At 39.5% G+C, this 9,527-nt stretch overlaps 1 pseudogene; it reads right to left on the reverse strand.

Annotated features, from left to right (window-relative positions):
* Positions 1-4,899: 4,899 nt before the first annotated feature.
* LOC115517237 lies at positions 4,900-5,425 on the reverse strand (annotated as a pseudogene).
* Between the last annotated feature and the right edge of the window lie 4,102 nt (positions 5,426-9,527).

Raw genomic sequence — 9,527 nt, forward strand, 5'->3', positions numbered from 1 at the left:
GTTTCCTAGTTCGAGTCTGTATGATAAATAAAGAATAATTCAGCTTTTTCGTAGTGATTGGAAGGGAGGATACAATCATCTATTCATTCTTCAACAAACATGCATTGAGGGTCTATACTATGTATCAGTGATGAACAGGGAAGACAAAGTCCTTGATTTCCAAGAACTTTACACTGCAGATAGGCAGAAAGAATTTTAATTAGTAATGAAAGTAAAGCATTAGTATTATGATAAAAACAAGTATCTATAAGAACATAAAATGAGCGTTCTTAAACTGCTCTAGGAACTAGGGAAGAACTCTGTAAAGAAGAAATATTTAATGAGAAGGTTGCATACGGTTATCCAGATAGTGTAGTCAATAAAGTTGGCAGGGATATTTGCTGGAGAATAGGAGCAAAATAGCCCCATTTTATTCTGCTGGAAATTTAATCAACAAAAAAACCATACTGGAACTAATAAGCAATTACAGCAGAGTGGCAGGGTACAAAGTTAATATATAAAAGTCAGTTACTTTCTTATATATGAGCAATGAACAATATAATTTGGAAAATAAGATATGTTATCTCTTACATGAGCACCCCCAAAAATGAAATACTCAGGGCTAACTGTAACAAAATATGTATAAGGTATTTATGAGGAAAACTATAAAACTGATGAAAAATATCAAATAAGAGCTAAATAAGATATTTAATGTACATGGATAGGAAAAGTTGATATTGTCGAGAGGTCAGTTCTTCCCAACTTGATCTACAGATTCACTGCAACTCCAATAAAAATCACAGCAAATTATTCGTGGATACAGACAAGCTAATTGTAAAGTTTATATGCAGAGACAAAAGACCTGGAACAGCCAACACCATGTTGAAAGAGAACAAAATTGGAGGATTGACACTATCCAACTTCAAGACTTATGATAAAGCTATAGTAATATGACAGTGTGTGTTGGTAAAAGAATAGACAAATAGATGAGTGGAACAGAATAGGGAGCCCAATAATAGGCCCACATAAATATCATCAACTGATATTTGCCAAAGGAGCAGGGGCAATACAATGGAGCAAAGATAGTCTTTTCAACAAATGGTGCTAGAACAACTAGACATCTACATGCAAAAGAAATTAATCTAGACACAGACCTTATATCCTTTACGAAAATTAACACAAAATGGATCCAGACCTAAATGTAAACTGCAGAGTTCTGAAACTCCTGCAAAATAATATAGGAAGAAGCCTAAATGATTTTAGGTGATAATATTTTTTAGATACAACACCAAAGGGGTGATCCATGAAGGAAATAACTGATAAGCTGGACTTCATTAAAATCAAAAACTTCTGCTCAGTATAAGACTCCGGCAAGAGAATAAGAAAACAAGCTGCAAACTAGGAGAAAATATTTCAAAAGATACATCAACAAAGGACTGTTATTCAAACTATACAAAGAGCTGTTAAAACTCAACAAGAAAACAAGCAACCCAATTTAAAAATGGGCAATAGATCTTAACAGACACCTCACCAAAAAAGATGTACAGATGATAACAGCATATGAAAAGATGTTCAACATTGTACATCATTACAGAATTACAAATTGAAACAAGGTAGGAATACATACCTATCAGAATGGCCCAAATCCAAAACACTGACCACACTAACTGGTGGTGTGGAGCAATGGGAACTCTCATTTATTGGTGGTAGGAATGCAAAATAATACAGACCCTCTGGGAGACAGGTTGGCAGTTTCTTACAAAACTAAACATTCTCTTATGATCCAACAATCACATGCCTTGGTATTCACCCAACTTAATTGAAAACTTATGTCTAGACAAAAACCTGCACATGGGTGTTTATAGAAGCTTTATTCATAATTGCCCAAACTTGGAAGCAACCAACATAGATAAACTGTACATACAGACAATGGGATATTACTCAGTGCTGAAGAGAAATGAACTATCAAGCCATGAAGAGTCATGGAGGAGAATTAAATACGTGTTACTGAGTGAAAGAAGCAACTCTGAAAAGGCTACACATTGTGTGATTCCAACTATATGACATTCTGGAAAAGACAAAACTATGGAGACAATAAAATGATTAATGGTCTCTAGGGGTTAGGGGGGAGGGAAGAATAAATAGGTCAAACAGAGGATTTTCAGGGCAGTGAAACTATTCTGTATATCACAATGGTAGATACATTTGTCAAAACCCATAAAATGCACAACACCAAGACTGAATATAATGTAGACTAATGTAAACTATATAAACTTTGAGTGATAATGACGTGTCAATGTAGGTTCATCAACTGTAAAAAATGTACCACTGTGGTGAGGATTGTTAGAGTAGGGGAGTTTGTGCATGTGGGGGAGGCAGGGGGTAAATGAGAATTCTCTGTACTTTTGCTCAATTTGGTGTGAACCTAAATAAAACTGCTCTAAAAATTTCAGTTTATTAATTTAAAGATCCTATATACTATTTTAGGGGCACCTGGGTGACTTAGTTGGTTGAGCATCTGACTCTTGATTTCAGCTCAGGTTGTGATCCCAGGGTTGTGGGATTGAGCCCCAAATCAGGCTGCTTACTGTGTGTGGAGGCTGCTTAAGATCTTCTCTCTCTCTCTCTCTTTCTCTCTCTCTCCCTCCTTCTCCCCCTTTCCCCACTTATCTTCTCTCTCTCAAATAAAGTAAAATAAAAAAGATCCTATATGCTGTTTTAGTAAAGAGCCAGAATGAGTACCATCTTTAACAATTAGCTTTCTTGGCCAGTCTACCTAGCTCTCAGAGAAATTCTTTCTGGAACCACACTGGTGTTTGACCTTGTTTGACTTGGATACCAGATCAGATGTTTTAAGTGGCATTTTTTCATACATTCTGGAGAAATGCATAGAATGAAAAATGCTTTTTCTTTTTTTTTTTTTTTTTGCGCTAAATCAAATAAATAATGTACCCAACAGGTACCCTTACCAATTTAACACAGAAATGTTAATCCAGTGACTCAACTTCTTGAATTTATTGTGAGAAAATAATCATATAAAGAAGTTCAACACTGCATTGCTTGGAATAGTAAAAATAAGATACAATTTAAATGTTTACCAGTAGGGAATCAGTTATATAAAACAAAGTGTATATATACTATTTAATAATGAAAAACATTGATGCACACCTATATTTATTAACAAGAAAAGATGCCCACAGCATTTATTGCAAGAAAATAGCAGGTTATAAAACCATACTCATATCTGCGTGTATTCACATGCCAGTGGTAGGTTTGGAGTGAATGCCAGTTACCAATTTATTGCTTTTCAACCTCAAATTCAAACTTTATTCCACATTCTGCAAAAATGGAGATGGGTCCTTATATATTTTCCCTTTGCCAGTTGACACATGTTAAATTTGACCAGTACAGGGAGTTTTCATAGTAGACACAAGATATTTTCCCTCCTTGTTCCAGAAACTTTCCCCAACAGACCTACCCTACTCTTCCAGTGGTTTTGCAACAGAATGGTTCTGGTAAGACACCTCCCATTAGTAGTTCTCCCTAGCACCCTAGGGAGCGGATTTTGAGCAAGTTTGGACCACACAGTAGCACAGTGAATTCCCTGCCAACCCATGGCCACACCCTCTCTGACAGATCTTCTCAGCTCTTGGTGGGGAGGGTCCTTGGGCCTTCTTAGACCTAGGGGTTGTGGCTGCCCCTCATATCTGTACCACTTATATTCTTTACAGCTCTCTTCATTTCTTACTAGATGACTCCTTGTTACTCCAGTCTTCTGCCATAGTTAATAATTCTTTATATTAAACTTGCCCTGCTCAAAACAAAACAAAACAAAAACAAAAAACAAATCCTAGATAAAATTACCTATAACCCTATTCTCCCTCTGATAACTACCATTTACATATTGATGTATACACTCTAAACCTCTTTTCTTCTATGAATGTGTGTGCATGTATTGTATATGCATATGTAGAAGAACACATACCTGTGTCCATATATAATTTTTAAAACAAAAGGTAAAGCACGTTGTATGGGTTATTTTGTGAGCTCTGGATCAATATTTACAATGGTTCCATAGCACTTCATTTGGTATACATACCTTAAATTGTTCAACTTTCCCCCTAGTCTTCTGGGACATTTAGGCTCCTTTCAATCTTACGTTATTGTGAACAGTGCTGCAATGAACATCTTTATGCCAGATTATCTCATTTATTCCACTAGATCCACTTTCTACTCTTCCCCATCTGCTCTCCTTTAGGGAGAACATTCACTGGTTCCTTTGCCCTCTGGCTTCCAGTCAGGTTCAGCCAAACACAGAGTTCTTTCAAGAGACTGGAGAAAAGGCCAAGAGTGAGATCAGGGTATTAGTCCCTGGCTCCTTCCTTGTGAGGTCTCCTAGAGCTGGCTGTGCTCCTCAACTGAAGGAGACATTCTCAAGGTGGCCAATTCTCTCTTCCCAGTTCTCAGAACCAGTCCTTCCCTTGTCCTTTTCCTCTGGGCCTAGGGACAGTGACAGTTCTGCCCCTCCACAAGCCCTGGGTACCTGCACCATCACCTATGCTTTTCCTACAGCTCCTCCATTTCTTTGTAAATCAATCCCACTTGAATTATCCTAGTTTGAGTGTGCCAGTTGTTCTCTTACACAATCTTTAAACCTATATCTTTTTGTATGTCTTTAATTATATTCTTCAAGTAAATTCCTACATGGAGAATTTGCTGGGACATTGCATGTACCTGTTTTTGTTGTGTGTGTGTGTGTCTGCAAAAACTTTATTGTTTCCATTTGGTCCACAGCTTGGGAGAGAGCTCCAGGGTGGTTAAAAAGCTGCCTAGTGGCTGCAGGGAGAGGCTCTGGCACAAGCCCTGGCACCTGGGGGATGCCTGAAGGGCCTCTCAAAGGCTGCTGGTCTTCAGAGGCTCCTAGTTGTGCTTGAAGGTGAGCCTTTGGAAGAGATCTTCATCCAGCCCAGCCTAGAGGCAGTCAGCCTGCGGAGGTGAATCAGGTGGTCCCCATCTTCTTGATGTGCTTCACCTCCTCATCTAGGAAGTGGTTTTTCAGGAAGTCACAAAGATGGGGGTCTGCGTGGGCAGAATCCAAGATATGCAGATCCAAAAGAGCCTAGTTCAGGTTCTTCTCCAGAACCAGGGCAGCTTCCATGCCATCCAGGGTTTTACCCTACTCATCTTGGGACAGTTTCTGTACCTTCTGGAAGAGAGGACATGGTTGCCATGCTGGTTTGGCATCTTCAAGAGAAGTTCAGTGCGCTCAACCCTTCTCAGCCAACCCAAAGACAAAGGGGCCCACGCCCTCCAGAGCCACATCACGGTGCTCAAAACAGAAGCCCAGAGAGAGGTAGGTGTAGGAGGTATTCAGATGCATGTTGACCAGGCGGCTGACAGTGGCCTCCACCTGGATGGAATAATTCTGATGAATCTGGGAGTTCATGGTTGATCTGTAATAAAGAGCTAAGCTCAAAATAGGATTTTGGCTGTTTCTGGAGGTAGAGGGTGGCTAAGAAGATGGCTCTGATAAGGTTCTGACTGGAAAAAAAGGTTGGTTGGTGGTCGGGGGCTGGTAGAAGAGGCATCCCTGGGTTTGTTCCGTCCAAACACCGTTGAAGCAAGAGACAGATCAGCAGGACCACTGGACATACTGCCTGAGTAAACCTATTTTTAAGATGTGTGGAACATGTTCTGGAGTTCATTTTAAGTGGAATGTTAATACTCTTGGTGATGTAGAGAGTCACCCTCTAAAAAATACGTAATCTAAACTCTGGATCCAACCAGATAAGAATATACGTAAAGAATTAATAAGGATAAATAACGTTGGCAAGGAATATAGCCCATCATTTACCCTGGTCCCTGAGAAGTTCTAGAGACCCCAAATCTTAGCAAACCCATTTTGTGAAGGAGCATTACTAGGATCCAGCTAGAAAGTGAATTAAAGTAAGATAATCCAATCAGTTGATGTTGGTTTATTAAATAGAATAAATAGGCCTTCCACATGTTGTTATCTGGGCTTCTGAGATCTCACTCATCAAATTTCTAACACAGGTAGCCCAGATTTGTATTCATGTTTCAATTTGAGGCCCAATTCTCATGATGATGATTTCTTATACCTGAGTTTTTCCAAGATAAACAATTTAAAACAGGTGTGGCAGATACGACTGTTTTACAAACTCAGGAAGCACAAGAAATATTGCACCTTCTACAGGATGAACCATATGAAACTGATGTGTTTTAGGTTAAAAATTATCAAATATCAGCAATTTCATATGCTTTACCCTAATACTTTTCTCTAAATCAATTTAATTCTATTTTGCACCTTCAGCTTGCCATATTGGCTGAAAAGATAACCTAGGCAGTTTGCAGGGTTCCTTTATACCTCCCTCTTTATCTGCTCCTGTCCTCTCTCCAACCTCCTCTCCTGCTTGAGAATATTTCAGAGTTTCTGGGTGAATGGGGAAGTGGGGAGAGGGGGAGAGTATCTGTTGGAGTAGATGCCCTTCTCTGTGTGCCTAGGCTATTCTTGGAGCATGGGAATCAAAAGAAGCTACCTAGGGATTTGTCTTCCTAGGCACGCTGGTCAGCAGTTTCTTCTCTGAGGTCTTATTGTTTCCATAGTTGCACAGCTGTGAGTACAAAGGGGTTTCTAGATGACCATGCCAAGGCTTGCCACAAAGGAAATGGATCACTGTCCACAGTACCTGGAACATCATAGGTACTCAGTACATATTGATTGAAGGAATAAATAAATGATCTGAAGTTGTCAACCTAAGCATACTAAGCAGAGTGAGCAGAAAAATAGCAATAACAAACACACAAAACTCTTACGGTGACAGGCATTGTTCTAACTGCTTTATATAATTAACTTATTCAGTTCTTGCAATGACCCTAAGACTTAGGTAACAGCAGAACTAAAGGATCTTCTCAAGCCTGTGGCAGCCCAAGCATGGAATCTAGGATGCTTTTCTAACTTTGTAGACAAGGAGATAGGTCTTCAGTGTGCTGGGTATTTCATTTAGCTTCAACACAGATTTTTGCCAGTGACATTTATCTATGATAGTTAAGATCACTAACAAATCCCAGGCAACATTCTGGCTTGCAGCAGCCCACTGGCATCCCCGTCTGGCACACTTTGCAGGACTGGTCATGTGAGAGAGATAGCTAACAGCGACAATTGCTAGGTGATGAATGGCTAGAAGTAGGGCAGCTCGAAGCATGACAGGGACAAGGAATGCAATCAGGAAATGCTGACCTGGAACTTGGAGTGGGCTAAGTTGAGCTGTGATGGACGGAAGGCAGCAGCTGCACGTACAGCATGTTGGCACACACAAGTCTGAGAAGCACTACTTAATTTGAATTGAAACAGGCGGCTTGAGAGGCAAGCAATGACTAGAGCCACAAACCAAAATACAAACCTTTCACTAATCTTTCCAACAATACCCACACTCTTGGGTAGTATTGTTTAGCATCATTCTTCAATCTGATGAAGATAAACAAACAGATAAACAAACAAAAAAACCAAAAACGTGATACAAGGCTATGGGCCCCGGGGCCATGCACTATGAGACTTCTGAAGGGGAAACAGGCAGAAGAGGCTCTGAACTGAGATCTAATGGGCACATTGGAGCTGATCTCCAAACAAAGGTTTCTGTTTAATTTTAGGAATGGCAGTTCTAGAATGCTCTGATGTGCTTGTGTGCACAAGAGAAAAATATGGTTGGTTCCCTTTTTTTCACATCTCAAAGTCAAGGACTTCCTCTATTATTTTTCCCCTTCCCCATTGTGGTCATACTTCTTGTATCTTAGCCCAGGTCAGAGATCTGGGGCCACTGGGTGCCAGGAGACTCCACCCAGTAGCAACAGGACCCTGACCAGTCAGTGCTATGTTGGGTCCATGCTGTGTGGGCTCCACGTTGTTCTGGATGCACTTGCACCACTTACAAGAAGACACTTCATGTGTCCGTGACTATTGAGGCCTTGAATGAGACTTAAAATGGATGTTTAAAAATTAACTCCCTTTTAGGTACCTTGGTGGCTCAATTGGTTAAGTGTCTGACTCTTGATCTTGGCTCAGGTCATGATCTCAATGGTTTGTGAGATTGAGCCCTGGGTTGGGCTCTGCACTGACAGTGTGGAGCCTGCTTGGGATTCTCTTTCTTCCTCTTTCTCTGCTCCTCCCCTGCTCATGTACTCTCTCTCTCAAAAAATGAAACTAAATAAAAACGTAAAAAAAAAAATTAACCCGCTTTTAGACACATGATTTGCAAATATTTTCTCCTATTCTGTAGGTTGTCTCTTCAGTCTGTTGATTGCTTCCTTTGCTGTACAGAAACTTTTCAGTTTGATGTAGTCCGACTTATTTACTTCTTCTTTTGTTGCCTGTGTTTTTGGTATGATACCAAGAAATCATTACCAAGACCAATGTCAAGGAGCTTTTCCTCTATACTTTTTGGAGAAGTTTTACAGTTTTAGGTCTTAAATGTAAGTCTTTAACCCATTTTGAGTTGAATTTTGTGTATGCTGTAAGGTAGGGGTCCAATTTCCTTTTTTTTTTTTTTTTTTTTTTGCATGTGGATATCCAATTTTCCTAGCACTATTTATTGAAGAGATTGTCTTTATTGTGTATTCTTTGCACTCTTGTCAAAAATCAATTGACTATAAATGTGTGGGTTTGTCTCTGTGTGGGAATGTCTCTATTCCATTCCATTGGTCTATCTATCTGTCTATACCAATACTATATTGTTTTATTACTGTAGCTTTCTAATATATTTTGAAATCAGAAAGTGTTAATATCTTCATCTTTGTTCTTCTTTATCAAGATTGCTTTAGCTATTTTGGGTCTTTTGTGGTTCCCTATGAATTTTAGGATTGTTTTCTGTATTTCAGTAAAAAATATCATTGAAATTTTGATGGGGATAGCATTGACTCTGTACATCTCTTTGGGTAGTACAAACATTTTTAAAATATGAAGGCTTCTGACCACACAACTCAACAGCAGAAAAAAACCCACAAATAATCTAATTTGAAAATGCACAGTGGTGCCTGGGTGGCTCAGTGATTAAGCGTCCGACTTCGGCTCCGGTCATGATCTCACAGTTCGTGAGTTCGAGCCTTGTGTCGGGCTCTGTACTGACAGCTCAGAGCCTGGAGCCTGCTTCAGATTCTGTGTCTCCCTGTCTCTCTGCCCCTCCCCCTCTCACAATCTGTCTCTTTCTCTCTTAAAAATAAATAAACATTAAAAAAAATGCACAACGGACTTAAACAGACATTTCTCCAAAGAAGATCTACAAATGGCCAACAGGTATATGAAAAGATGCTTTGGGTGCCTGGGTGACTCAGTTGGTAGAGCATTTGACTCTTGATCTCAGGGTCGTGAGTTCAAGCCCCATGTTGTGAGTAGAACTTACTTAAAAGAAGTATGCTTAACATCGTTAATTATTAGTAAAATGCAAATCAAAACTACAAGGAGATACCACTTCACACCCAGTAGAATAGCTATAATAAAATAGTATGTCTACCTTTTTCTTTTAGAGTTGTAGGAG

This window comes from Lynx canadensis, chromosome B3 (genome assembly GCF_007474595.2).
Source record: "Lynx canadensis isolate LIC74 chromosome B3, mLynCan4.pri.v2, whole genome shotgun sequence".
In the NCBI taxonomy this organism is placed as follows: Eukaryota; Metazoa; Chordata; class Mammalia; order Carnivora; family Felidae; genus Lynx; species Lynx canadensis.